This window comes from Octopus bimaculoides, chromosome 4 (assembly GCF_001194135.2).
Source record: "Octopus bimaculoides isolate UCB-OBI-ISO-001 chromosome 4, ASM119413v2, whole genome shotgun sequence".
In the NCBI taxonomy this organism is placed as follows: domain Eukaryota; kingdom Metazoa; phylum Mollusca; class Cephalopoda; order Octopoda; family Octopodidae; genus Octopus; species Octopus bimaculoides.
This window is the reverse complement of record NC_068984.1, coordinates 38,746,233-38,757,753: the sequence shown is the minus strand read 5'-3', so window position 1 is coordinate 38,757,753 and position 11,521 is coordinate 38,746,233.

Genomic DNA, 11,521 nt, shown 5'->3' with positions numbered 1-11,521 from the left:
ATATATATATATATATATATATATATATATATATATATAGACATGAACACAAAGATACACAGACACACAAAGAGGGCAGGTTTCTTTTAGTTTCCATCTACCAAATGCATTTACAAGGCTTTGTTCTGCCCAGGACTCTAGTAGAAGACAGCTGCTCTAGGTGCCACACAGTGTAACTGAACCTCAAACTGTTTGGTTGGGAAGCAAACTTCTTACCAACCAATCATGCCTGAGCTTATATTTAATGTTGTTTAATAATTGTTTTGGTCATTAAGGTGCCAAGCTGGCAGAATCGTTACTGTGCCAGGCAAAATGCTTAGCAGCATTTAGTCTGTCTTTATGTTCTGAGCTCAAATACTGCTGAGGCCAACTTTGCCTTTTATCCTTTTGGGGTTAATAAAATAAGTACCAGTTCAGTGTCAGGATTGATGAGATTGACTTACCCACTCCCCCGAACATGCTGGCCTTGTACCAAAATTTTAAACAAATATTTATTGTGTTACTTTAAGTTGGCGAGCTGGCAGAATCATTAGCAGAATGCTTAGTGACATTTCATCCATCTTTACGTTCTGAGTTCAAATTCTACGAAGGTCGACTTTGCTTTTCATCTTTTCAGGGACGATAAAGTAAGTACCAGTTGTGCAGTGAGGGGTCAATGTAATCAATCTACACCTTCCTTCGAATTTGCTGGCCTTGTGCCAAAATTTGAAACCAATATTTCGTGTCACTTTGAGAAAACTGCTATTTTAATATTAGCTCTTCTAATTCTAATCTGAACAGAAGTCGATTGTTTGTTTCACGAGGGGGGGAAAAAAAGTGCCTCTTGTCTTAATATTTTTTGATTGATGTGTAAACCAAATCTAGTTTTCAAAGATGATTATTATTATTTACTTCCTACAATCTACGTCATAAAAATTAAGTTTGTCAACTTGGTGTGCAACTTCTTTCATAACAGTTATAAATTAATGAGAGTGTTATTCAGTAAAACTAAACTTGGTGAAATGTAACCATGCTGCATATAAGGTCTCAATTTAATTACGCAGTCATCCAGCAATTGACTTGTTGGAAACCTATAACCAATGGTACTATTGTTCCCCAAATACGATGTCAAATATATCATCTTGTTCTTCTTTTACTTGTTTCAGTCAGTGAACTGCAGCTATGCTTGGGGAAATTACCTTGAAGGATTTAGTCGAATAAATCACCCCCAGTATTTTTTAAGTTTGGTTCTTAATCTATTGGTCTCTTTTACCTAACCTTCAAGTTACGGGGACATAATTAAACTAACACTGGTAGAGAAAACAAACGCATGCACACACACGCACATGCACACAGACACACATGCAAACACATTTTGTGAGTGCCACTGGTTAGATGTAATCCGGTATAACCAGTTGCATGGTCGGGCTGGCTTCGAAACCGACAACAACACCAAGCCTGCTTGTGAGCAGGATGGATTTTGGACAACCTGCACAAAGAGAAACAAGAACTCAGAGGAATCAACAGCCATCCAATTACATCCTGCATCTCTCTCTCTCTCTCTCTCTATGTATATATATTAGACTACCCGTGACCCATTGGGTCATCTGGAAAGCCTGAGTTTCCCAGCAATGGAGCTTTGTTTGGTGGGGTTTTTTTTCTTTTCCAGGTTATTTCAAATGCTTTCAAAGCATGACATTGAAATCATGTGTAAATGGCTCCTTTCTCCAGAAAAGAAAAGATTTGGCTGCTATTTCTTGCATGCCCTGCTACCATGTAACAGGTATTTCGGGTCCTTTATTGCAAATAGCTGTTATGTGATAACAGGGCGTGCTAGAAATAGCAGCCAAATCTTTGGCACTGAGATACGTTGAATGTGCTTGAAAAGTTTTTTGTAATGGTATTCCCTTGGGGCGATTTTTCGCTTTGACTCTCTGAACTGTCATCCAGATCAGCTGGTTTTGTTCGTTAATTTACTTTTGTTTTAAATTGAAAGAGGGGAGAAAGCAAAAGATGTATGAACGTGTATATGAAACGGACGTGCGCGCACGTGTGTGTGAGAGCAAGAGAGAGAGAGAGAGAAAGAGAGTGCCACTTATACATACATGAGAACACACAAGTTCACTCTCTCTCACATACATGCACACGTACATACAAAAAAGATGTATACATATGTATTGATGTATGTATGTATACATGACAACACACCCCTTCACTCACTGTCTCTCTCTCTCTTTCTCTTTTTTCCTCTCTCTTTCTTTCTCTCACACATACATCCATTTCATATACATGTACATACATCTTTCACTTTTTCCTTTCTTTCACTTTAAAACAAAAGTAAATAAAAAAAAAAAAATTTACGGAAATTAACGAACTCCGGCTGGCAGTTCTGAGAGTCAAAACGAAAGATCGCCATTCACTTGAAAATAATAAAAAAGACATTAAAATATTGTCTATTTAAAGAAAGCTAAAATATAAATACTTACTGTACAAACAACTTACATTTTTGAAATCACATTCAGTTAAAAATATTTCTAAATGATTAAAATATTGTGTACGTCAAAGAGTTGAGGTTTTTTTTTCTTAGAGAGCGAAAAGACTATGTGTATGTATATGTCACAGGTAGCGGACGTGTGTTTGTGTTGACTGACACGCCAATCCATTCATTGTATGTGTGTGTATTCTATTTAAGTGTTGACGTCACGGAAACCATGTTTTTTTTTTCGTCAAGAAATAATAAGCAAAAATTGTGTTTAATCGTTTTCATTAATAAATAGAGGTCCAAATATCACAAAAATTTGTACTGCACTGCCGAAGGTGAGTATGAAAATAAATATGCAAAAAAAAAAAATTAAGATAAGATATACTATTTCTGAGATATTTCGGGTACAAACAAACATCTAGAGTTTTAGTATTATTAAGATGATAGACTCTCCCGACGAAGACGACATATGAGCGTTCAGCTTTTGCAGAACAACCTGCACAAATGATTTGTTTATAGTGATCAAATGTTCGTGCTACACAGCTCACTCTTTCCATCAAACCGACGTTGTCTGAATAGATGAATTGAGTAACACGCGTCAGGTGTCGAAGTGATCGCAGAGCAACGCGAGGTGAAGTGTTTTGCTCAGGGACAGAACGCACCACCCGGTCTAGGAATTGAAACCACGATCTCGCGACCGTGAGTGCAACTCCCTAACCACTTGGCGATGCGTTGTCATATACATATATGTATTTGGAGACAGTCATCTTTTGCTAATTAAACACCCGCGCCATTTGATCTTCATTTCTAGCTTTATATATTATTAGTTTATTTGTCAGAGTTCTTCCGAAACACATTCTGTGACCTCTTCAGCGACTTTCTGTCTCTCGAAACTCCTCTTGCCCTGTCTATTGAAGAGAGCGGGTTTGGATTTTACACCCATCTTCTGTCTTCTGATGACTGAATGTTGAAACTGACGCATCACTGCGCCAGTTCTTTAAATTCTTACAGTCAATTCAGCTTCTTGCCTTCCATCACTTGTGAAAACGGCTCGAGATACTTGAACTTCACCTGTTTCAGTGGAATTCTACTAAGGTTTCTTCGAAGAGTTGTCAGAGTAATGTTAGCTCAGAGTAATGTTAGCTCAGAGTAATGCATAGCTCATTGGTCAGGGAAGCGTTCCAGGTAGAGCTGTTACTTATCCGAATTGAGAGAAACAAATTATTTTCTTTGGATATATTTTATATCGTGAATGGTGAACAATAACGTCATTATTTATATGTTTCCAACTAACCAATCACAGGTTTACTGATTTATGTTGGTAAAAGTGACAAAAGAGTATGTCGTTAATTCGGGCACAACAAATTTTGTTAGTGACTTCGTTTGTGAATACCGGATTTTCGGTTTCCTTGTTGATGTTTACACAATTCTTCAATATGGGAAAATCATACTCATATATAATGTAAGATATATTTATATAAAGTTATATTCAATACGTTCGAGTGTACTTAAACGTGAGAATACCTTCTACTGTTGAGATAGCCCATCATATGTTTTCACCGAAGTCTACGAGGAGAATTTTCTCTCGTGATTATCTTCGCAGCGAAAAGCTTTCTCACGTCCGAGTGCACTCTAGCGTATTGAATATGGCTTTATACGAGTGTATTTCATTCAACGCTGCTTTGTACTACATTATTTATATAAGATATATTATAATACAAGACAGAAAAAAAGCAAAAACAAAATCGATTTATCCACAAGAGTCGAACTACGTATCTGCTACTTGTCAGGTTATCGACTACTCTGTGTAGATTCTGAATTTATTTGATTATCAAAATAACATTTATAAACATCTTCAAACAATCTGTTCCTCTCTCATATCCCACGAGAATCACAGACAATTTAACAATAATTTCACCACTGGCAGATAGGTTTCACAAATTAGCTTCCAGTATCAGAGGAATTGTTAGTATCCCCAAAATATCTAGCGTAATTAGCTGTGACATAAGCCGTTAATAATTTTAAAAAAATTACACATACACACGCATACACATAGACACGCACGCACGTATACAAACACACACACACACGCGCACGCATAGTATTTCTGAATTAGCTATGATGCACCGTAAAAGACCGCTTACAGCGATCTTTTCTCCAGAAATGAAGGAGGGTTTAACAAGAGGCTAGCAATCTCTTTACATAGAGAAACTGAAGATACTCCCAATGCACAGCACGAAATAGAGAAAGAACAGAAAACGCGAGTTCGCGCATGCGCATAATATAGGATAACATATACTGTGTACGTCCATACATAAGAAATATTACAGCAATTATACAGCAGGAATTCATCACCAGACGTAATGAATGTCAAGTGATAAAATTCTGGGTTAATGTTGGCATTATTACCCGGAAAAGAAATTGAAATCGAAAAAACAATAGTGCAACGGGTGGAAAAAAAGGTGTAGGAAGCGAATATGAAAACAAAAATGCTCGGAAAGCAACGGGAGGTGGGGAGAGGCCTTCGGAAAATTCACAAGATCTGATGTTTTTCCCTCATAACTTTTAGGAAATTTTTTTTTTTTTTAATGAAATTTTATATAAATACCTCTCGATTTCGTTTCCGGGTAATAATGTCAACATTAACCAAATTCTGTTTTTCATGAATTAAGAAATTAAAAGCCATTGACTTTCAATGAAGATAAAACTTAGTCACAGATAAATATCCAGTTTTCACTTATAAAATATAATGTTGTAAAAGGTTGATAGTTGTAATAGAGACATTAGTCTCTCTCTATCACCTTTCAACAAAAATTATATATTAAGAAACAGTAGAACAATTAACAACATAATAAAAATAAGTTTTATTTTTGGTGATGCTTGGTTTTACAAATCCTGTGTCATTCAGCTTAGCAGCCGCTGGTTAGCTTGTAGTCGGCATGGGAAGGTTAAGAGCTTCGTTGATGCATGCCAGAGGAGCAAGTAGCTGTCACGTCGAAGGCATCGTGGTAAAGAGTTAGAAAACGAAAGTAGCTCTTTAAGTACTGGTTTTACTATGCATGCGCACTCGAGGGGCTTCCGGGAAGGCAAGTCCCTTGCGCATGCGTAGATTGTACTTCCTTAATGGCGGCCATAATTTCGCGCCACTACAATGTCGATATGAAATATCCTTTTGTACTTACAGTAAAATGAAATGCTGTAACGACTACTTATTGATTCAATCAAATGAATACCAGTAATACTACTTGTTTTGCTAGGTCAAAACATTCAGCGAAATCCTTTCTCTTACAGCAATTGGCTTTTGGTAGAAGGAAGAAATCGTAATTGGTTCTCCATTTTGATAGCAACCTACTTAATATTGCCCTTGGTTATATGATACAAACTTCCTGTATTAAAGCGATCTAATCAAAGGCTTTCACGTCTTTCTCAGGGTTACCTTGGAATACATATTCTAACATATCATTTCTGTATTCAAAGTGGTGAAATGCAATTAAAAAGAGATTTGGTTGCAATCTGTAACAAGTTGAGGGATTGTGTAGAGGCTGATAAATTTCTTCACGCTAAACATTTCTACTCAAAAGATAAATTGGTTCTCACTCAGTTTGTACCTTCCATTTAAGATCTTTGGTTCTCAAACGGCGCGCCGTTTTAATAATATAAATAGAGTTTACAAAATCCATACTAATACTTGATCTTCTTCAAAAAATGTGTTATTCATCAGTTTCTTATACACAAGTATGATTAATAACACAAGATAAACAATATCTTCCTCTATTTTTTCCAATTTTTTCTCGTTACCCCCCCCCCCCAAAAAAAAACCAAAAAAAAAAAAGACAAAAAACCCAGCTTCCGTTACGAAGTACACCATTAATTTTTTCTTTTTCTGGATCGCTGAGAAGTAAAAGAGAATGAAAACCATTGATTTAAAGCGATTAGTATAATTAATGAATTTGCACTACTGATGATCTAACTTCTGCTTTTTAAATTTTGCGTAACTATTTACAGAACGAAGTCATTTAAGTAAACTACATGTAAATGCGTATCCAAGCAAAGGATCCATCGACGGCAAAGTAGCAGCAGCAGTAATGCTTGGACTAAATGTCTAGTACTATGTAGTTTTATCCTATTACATTCTGAGTTTAAACCCCGTTAGTTGTAATTCACCTACCATTTTTCTAGAGTTAGTAAAATTACTATCATAACATGTATTGGAAGTCGATTGAATCGACTGCACTCTATCCACTACAGATCTGTGGTTTTTTGCTAATAGTATTAGAAATCATCGCTTGAGCACCCAACTTCATGTCATTATTTCGCCTTATTAAGGTGGCGAACTGGTAGAATCGACAAAATGCTTAACGGCGTTTCTTTCGGCTTTTCTGTTTCACCGAGGTCGACTTTCATCTTTTCGAGTTAAAAAAGTATATCAGCTAGAGATGTTGTAGTCGACTAGCTTCCTCTCTTAATTCAGCTAGTCTGGTGTCAAAAATTTGTAACACTTATTTCTCCTTATTTATTTTCGTTTTCTGTCTCTTTATACCGTCAAAATTGTTGTAAAAAGATTAATGTTCCCTTCTATCCGCCGTTTTTAGGATTTCTGTTAATTTGACAGTCAGCAGCTGCCTATTCGTGAACCAAGAGAAGACCTGAAATCAGTTGCGCAAGCTAACGAAACACTCTTTCGTTACGTTTCTGTTCCTTACAGCAGTTATGGGAAAACTACGCCTCGCGGGACTTTCTGAATGGCGTGCCTAACGAAAAATGACCTCGAATTTTTTATAGCGTGTGATAAACGCCTAATGATAAACCATGTCTCATGCGGTCCGCTTCTTGAAAAAGGTTGCCAATGCCAGCTTTACCATGATTGACTACATCACTACATAATATCAGTTTATACCTAGGTGGATTGAGCCACACAATGTAAATTGTCTTGGCCATTGACATAGACAAAATATAGCACCGGTGATGGTGTACGAATTTGTCAGCAGTATCATCCTGAAAATTTTAACTGCGGCTTGGCATCACGTTTGTGAGACAAGAAACAAAACAGATAAAAGAATATCAGAATTCGATGAGCCAATGTCAAAAGCTCAACGGCTTTTAATCGAACAGAAGCAAAAACACAGCAATGTTTTTTCTCTTATTTGATCTACACATTCTTTCCATCGATGTGTGTGAAAGTGTGAGTGCACAAGTGTGTGTGTATTGTGTGTGTATGTGTGAGTGCGCGCGCGCGCGAGTGTGTGCTCGCGTTTGTGTGACCTTAACAATACTTACTTTAAATGTTCTTATAATACTAAATAAACCTTACTCTTTTCTTTACAATATTGATTTCGGAACTTCTTTGTTATATACGTAACTTAAAAAAAAAGGATAACTAAAAATAGCGAGGTTAAATAATTAACCTTCAGAGAAATTTGCTCAGTACCGCACGCACGCACGCACACCCATATGTATGTATGTATGTATGTATGTATGTATGTATGTATGTATGTATGTATGTATGTGTGTGTGTATATATATATATATATATATATATATATATATAGAGAGAGAGAGAGAGAGAGAGAGAGAGAGAGATGTGTGTATGTGTGTGTATTTACTCGCACACACACTTACACATCCACGTGTGTGTGTGTGTGTGTGTGTGTGTGTGTGTGTGTAGATAGATCGGTGGCGATCTGGCAGAATCATTAGAACGTTGAATTGGATATTATGCGACATTTATTTCATTCCAAGTTCAATTCCAACCGGTATCCACTTTGCCCCTCCATTCCTTTGGTGGGATCGATAAATAAAGTACTAACCAAGTACTTAGACCGTTCCACACACACACACACACACACACGCACACACACACACACACTCTCTCTCTGAATTAGTCACACTAAAGGGGCCAAGACTGAGTATTCCCATTGTGGCCCCACTAGCATTATGTGAACTCGCTAAGCAAAAAGACTAAATTTCTCTGATTCAATAATTTATGAACTATTTTAACAATTGAACAGTTAAAACGTAAATTATATCACTAATTTGGGACGGAAAAATAAAGAATAGGTCCTCTGACGTGACTAGAACTACCTACGTATCGCTTTTTGGGTAAACGCACTTCTTTATCATATTAAGCACTACTCTATCTTAACTAACACCTTTTCCACCATAAGTAACTCACTTGTTTTACAGATAATTCGTCTGATATTTACTTCAGTTAACCTTGAGGACATAAATTATAATGCAATAGTACATTTTTACTTACCTATTTTTTGTTAAGGGAAGTAACTTAAATAGATTAGAATAAAACAGTTGGTAGTTATGGTAGTAGTGATAGTGGCGGAGGCATCGGTGATGACGTTGATATTGATAATAGTGAATGGAAAAGAATACAGAGTTGGAGAGAGAAAAGGAGAGGAATAATGGAATTAACGGGAAAATAAAGAGAAAAAATTAGAAAAAAGTACAAAGAGAAAGACAGAGAATTCTACAAATTGAAAAACTGTGTAAGAAAGCAAGTAAAAGAAAGAGCAGAAAAAAGAAAGTTAAGTACAAGTGGAGTGGGAAGAGAAGGAAGAATATGAAGATGGAGCAGAGTTTGTAACGTCACTGTGTCCTTAGTTATCTCATTCGCTCATTTTTCCCTCTCTCTACATTTGTTTGAAGGGATTTTGACATGTATCTTTGTACATAAAATAATGGTACGATTTGTTGAAAGTCTTAGTTTGTTACACGAACGGAAAAAATGCTATGATTTTCTGCATATACGTATGTATGTATGTATGTATGTATGTATGTATGTATGTATGTATGTATGTGTGTGTTTGTGTATGTATGCATGTGTGTGTGTTTGTTTGTGTGTGTGTGTTTGTTTGTTTGTGCGTGTGTGTGTGTGTGTGTGTGTGTGTGTGTGTGTCCTTATGTTGACTGCTGAAAATACTAAACAAAATTGATAATATTTCAGGTCTTTCGTGTCATTTGAATTAATTTGACCATTACGCAGATAACTGTGCACTTATTTTCCGAAGACGGAATAGGCGGGTCGAGTTGGTGGTGAATTGGTCCCTATTTCTAGCAATCTATATACTGTCAATTTCACCGTAATGCTTTTTACAGACCATATAATTTCATGCGGAGAAGAGTTTCTTCTCTCTCGTTGGCTATTCGTGATTGGAATTCATTAGCACTCTCAACTCCTTTGTTGGTAAATCCTTCTGCATTAGCAGCATACTATCGCAGGTCTTGTTTGATATTTATCAAATATTCTGCCATGTTTCTTCTTTCATTGTTGATGCATTCCTGTACGCTAATCAGCCCACGTCCACCCTTACACCTCTTCATGTAGAGCTAGTCTGGGAAACTCAGACCTCATGTAGAGCATGTGCTAGTGAGAGTTGTCTACTATCCTTCAGATTACAACCAGCCGTCATTAAAAAGGACTTACACATTGGACAGTGTGGTCCTAGATATACTATATATATAAAAAAAAACATTTCTTCTTCTTCTTCTTCTTCTTTTCGCGCGCGCGCGTCTGCGTGTGTCTCTGTGTGTGTATACATATACATACATTACCCTCGTTGCATCCAGTCTCCTAGGTCTGCGGACTAACCATTATGATCAGTCTTTCCTTCCCAGAACATCATCGCTCTGTAATTTTCTGTTCACGTCTTTCCTGCAGCAGAGTTAACAGTTTCAATAGTTTAAATTAACGGCATCAAACTCCCTGGTCAAGGACACTGCCTCTTCCTCTAGGTCCAGCAAGTAATACACGCACGCACGCGCACGCACGCACGCACGCGCACGCACGCACGCGCACGCACACACAACACACATACATACACATACGACACTACATAAATACAAATACATAGGCTCAGGCATGGCTCTGTAGTTAAGAAACCCGCTTTGCAGCCATGTAGTTTCAGGTTCAGTCCCACGGCGCAGCATCTAGGGCAACTGTCTTCTCACAATGCCTTGTGAGTGAATTTGGTCGAAGGAAACTGTGTGGAAGCCCACCGTAAATATATATGTGTGTGTGTATCTTTATGTTTATGTTTATACCCCCACCACCGCTTGACAACCTGTGTTTGTTTGTTTGTTAACGTCCCTGTAATGTAGAGGTTCGGCAAAAATGACGACTTGAATTAGTACTAAACTTAAAAATAAGTGCTAGGTCGATTTGTTTGACTAAACTCTTCAAGGTGGTGCCCCAAGATAGCTGCAGTCCAATAAAGTGAAAGAGAAAAGAAAAGATATATATACATAGTTGCATACTCACTCACTCACTCACTCACTCACCCCCCTCTCTCTCTTTCATTCTCTCCTCTTCCAATCAGTTTCAGCAAATTGTAATCTCCAATTGCAGCAGTTACCAAAATTATTTTGTCACTTAGAAACCAAAACCAGATTTAAAACTGTTTTCATTAATCATTCTGGATAATGCTGTTAAATCATACAGTCGCTTTTTGTTTCTTGTTTATAGCTATTTCACGTCCCTGATGCAAGCTTGACGAACATTACACAATCACATTCCCCGCTCAGAACAAAATGTGTGACCTTGTGTTTAATAAGAAATCAATACTTTTCTGTGCAAAGAGCACTAGTTTAGAAATAAACTTCCGGTATTCTCTTTCCTTTAATAAATCCATTGCCTTGAGATTTTGTAATCTTTCTATCTCACTCTTCTCCCCCACCCAGTATCTTCTCACAGAGGAATTGTCTATAAGAAGTTATCTCTAACAGTAAACGAATTCCTACAGAAAAATATTATAGAATACTCTGAAACAAGGGTGGCATATAGATAACAATTTTTCTTTTCTTCCTTCGCTAGTTTTATTCACTGGACTTGCGCTCATGCTAGGGCAATGCGTTCAAGAATTTTCATCCATTATATCAATCCCAATAATTTGTCTGGTACCTATTTTATATCGGACCCAGAAAAAGACGAATGGTGATATCAGTTTGGGTGTAATGGAGCAAACTCCTGAGACAGCTAGATTTATCACAAGGTACTTCCATCGATTTTAGCCATCCTACTCTGATGCACACACATATACACTTTACACATAC